The sequence below is a fragment of the Rutilus rutilus genome (genome assembly GCF_951802725.1).
Source record: "Rutilus rutilus genome assembly, chromosome: 20".
Lineage (NCBI taxonomy): Eukaryota > Metazoa > Chordata > Actinopteri > Cypriniformes > Leuciscidae > Rutilus > Rutilus rutilus.
The window spans coordinates 16,107,123-16,110,693 of NC_140225.1; the positions used below are offsets into that span (position 1 = coordinate 16,107,123).

The 3,571-nt window shown below is 35.5% G+C and overlaps 1 long non-coding RNA gene across 2 annotated transcripts; it reads right to left on the reverse strand.

Annotated features, from left to right (window-relative positions):
• Nucleotides 1-425: 425 nt before the first annotated feature.
• Nucleotides 426-2,568, reverse strand: LOC311279280. Of its 2 annotated transcripts, none has more exons than XR_014625542.1 (4): nt 2,524-2,568; nt 1,693-1,815; nt 1,423-1,535; nt 426-789 (listed from the first exon to the last, which is right to left on the reverse strand). It is a non-coding gene; the product is annotated as an uncharacterized lncRNA (long non-coding RNA). The 2 variants fall into 2 exon arrangements; XR_014625543.1 differs by having other exon boundaries at nt 1,423-1,538.
• Between the last annotated feature and the right edge of the window lie 1,003 nt (nt 2,569-3,571).

Here is a 3,571-nt window from a genome sequence, read left to right on the forward strand (position 1 = left end):
TCAGTGATATATAGAGTATACTATATAGAGTATACTAGAATGATCAACATGGATCATCTTCAATTAAGCTTTAAGTATTTATAGCAAGATAGCCCACTGCAGCCTCTTGCTATTCACATAGCTTCCTTTTATTTCACTGGAAACTGGCATACATGCAAGTATGTGCAACTTTTGTTGCATTGTTGTCCCAAATATCATTAACCAGATCTAATTTTTTATGTCCCAAGTAAAAGAATCATGGTAATTAATTATATTTAGTTATTTATAAGTTATTAATTATATGTAGTTATTTTTAAAGAAACAAGAAATTAAAATTTCTCAAAAGAAAATTTCTATTTACTGTACCAAACACCACTTTCAATACACAATAGTCACCATACTTTATTAAAAAACACTTTATTGGAGAACAAAGCATAACGTTGATAAAGTAGCATAAAGACAAATGAGATTCAAGATAAATAAAAATGTGTCTTCAAAAACACGTTAACATCATATGAATCCATTCACAGCTGCTGAAGCCACAAAACGAGTGCCAGATAATCATATTCAGTCACATATGATACAGAAAACAGATTTGATATTGTGTTGGAAAATAATGATTCATTATCACAGCTAAACTGGTTTCTTGCTCTTCCCTGTACGTCTCGATCGTGTTAGTGTTCTTCTTCCTCGTCTAAACAGTTTGTTCAGTTGAAGAACAGAAGATGTGATCACTGATGTGGAGTAGCTTTTTCTCAACCAGAGGAAGAAGTCTCAACATCCCATTGTCAGGCGTTCTCCAGTCCTGGTCTGAAAGGAAAACAAAAGACAGAAACCATTCAAATAAAGTTCTTTAATGGACAGTCGGGTCAGCTTATGTTCTGCGTTATTTAAAGCAGTGATGGTTTACTCTGGCCCTCAGCGTCCACTGTCCTGCACATTTAGCTCCGACCTCAAACCCTCCTGCCTATTGTCTAGAAGTAAACCTGAAGACTTTGGTTAAAATTTTCAGATGTGCTCGATTAAGGTTGGAGGTTAACTCTTAACTAACCTCAAAAAGTAGAATGCAAAGGGCCAGAGTTGCCTGTTCCTTACATAAATGTACAAAGCAGCAGTCAGTACGTTATATAATATACACACATTGAAGTATTATATATATATATATATATAAAATATATTGCAGCACAAAATAAGCTAAGTACTGAACAAAAACAGTTTTACCCATATCAACAGCAACATATTTTAAAAGATTTTTAAGAAAGGCATGGTCTCTTTTGAGCCTTTGCCAGTGATGCTTGATTTCTTTCCAGACAACATACTCTTCTGTCAATTGTTTCAAGAGCTTCACTTGGTCAAAAACCAAGTGATAACCTGTACAATGTAAAATTGTCAACATCAAATTATGTACTACATATTACAGCATTGTTTCAATACAAGACATACCAATGGACTCGCGCACTTTTCTGTCTTCTTTGGGCACCAGATGTTCCTTCCTCACCCGAAACAAAGGACTTATTCGATTAGCTTGCGTTGATATAAGGACTGGTCTTCCTTCTCTGCTGTAAAACAAGATAGTCTCGACTTACTCTATGTGCAATTACTATTGTTCTTGAAACACAAATTAAGACAGTTATAAATAAGTTAATTTACCATATGATTCAGGAGAGAACATTTGATGAGTAAAAACTGATTGCAATATTCTAGAAACTTCACCTGTGAAGGGCTGATCACGGCAAGATTCGCTGCGACTCACTAGTAGCTCTTGTAATGGTTGGCTCTTAAAAGAGCTGTTGAGTTTGATATTGGTAGAGCTTTAAAAAAAAGGACTAAGTAATCCTGCAAAACAGAAAGGAAGGTAATTTTAATACATTACTTGCAAATAGTCAGTTTATAACTGTAGGATATGTTTTCTGTAAAGAGTGTTGCATAATTAATTGTTAAAAGCATTTTTATGTAATAAGTTCACTGATATGTGGGCATTTCTATGAATAAAAGTATGTCTTTAATAGCAAGCAATAATCATGAAAAAGATTTACATGCAAACGGGACAGTTATCAGCAGTGTAACTGCTCTGATTATGACAAAATAATCGAGTATCTGATGTCATGTGACAAGTCAGATAAGCTTTTCCACTCTTGCAAACAGAGGTAGGTTATGAGGTGTGGAGAGACATCATGTATTACTGGAACATAAACAGACAGGGTCCAATTTGCAATTAATATAAACTTTCTGACAGTGTGTGTGACATCCGACAACTTTCCAAGAAGTGGCGCAACTGATTTACAAATATCGCGATAAATATGTACAGGAATTGAGGCAGTAGCCAATGACAGCACTAGGAGTAAAAGCTGCAGGATTGTGTACGAGTATACAAATATGTACGAGTATCGTACGAATTTGACAACTTGTTAAATCTTGTGAATTATTAAGACTTTCAGACTATGTTTGTACTGATTGGGCTATGGGTTTTGTGAGAAAAGTTTTAAGAAACAACAAATGCTTGATAAAATGTTTGATTTAGGGTTAAAACCAACACATACATACCATTGCGAATATTTGCCTTTGCAGCTATCCGTCTCCTCCGTTTACTTCTCCTCCAACAATAATGGAACGACTGAGTCCGAAAGGCCCTTTTGGTCTTTTCAGCTGAAAAAAGAGAAAAGAAAATATCATTATGTATAATATATAGGATTATTTAAAGTCCGCGTGAACCGGAAGTTGCAAACGACTTTTCTCCAGTGCTGTGACGTATTTCCCAGTGAAAAGGAATATTGAACAGAGGGCAGGGTTTTACTCTAGTGCTCCTCCTCTCCATCTCTCGCTCATTACCGACTAACGATTTGAGGGGAGTGGTTAAGCGCTTCTCAACCCAAGCCGTCAAGCATACGTCATCAGGGAAGGTCCTCCAATGCAGAGAGGAGGGGCATTTTCAGATTTTGATTAAAGATTACGAAGCCAAAACATTTTTTTCCGTGTTTTAACTTGCACGGATTAATTGTTCACCACAAGACTAGTAATATGCGCTAACAAAGTAAATAGGGTCCATTTTGATTTCAGTTGGACTTTAAAGGGAAAAGTACTGATTTACCTTACAAATATTGGATGTTACATTATAAAGCCTTACAAGCAGGGCAAGTGTTGTGGTTAATATGCATTTACAACAAATATCACTTTAAAACTATCAATACTGAGGTAAAAGCATGGTAAGTTTTGTGATTACTGTCCTTACTAAACCAATCACAGTAAAACTAAGGTTACTGAGGTTTAAAGCATGGTAAGTTTTGTGGTTACTGTCCTTTTACCACACCTATCACAGTAAAACTATGGTTACTGTGGTAAAAGCATGGTAAGTGTTGTGGTTACTGTGCATTTACAATAAGTACCACATTAAAACTACAAATAGTGTGGTAAAAGCATGGTAAGTTTTGTGATTACTGTCCTTTTACCACACCTATCACAGTAAAACTATGGTTACTGTGGTAAAAGCATGGTAAGTGTTGTGGTTACTGTGGTACCACATTAAAACTACAAATAGTGTGGTAAAAGCATGGTAAGTTTTGTGATTACTGTCTTTTTACTACACTTATCACAG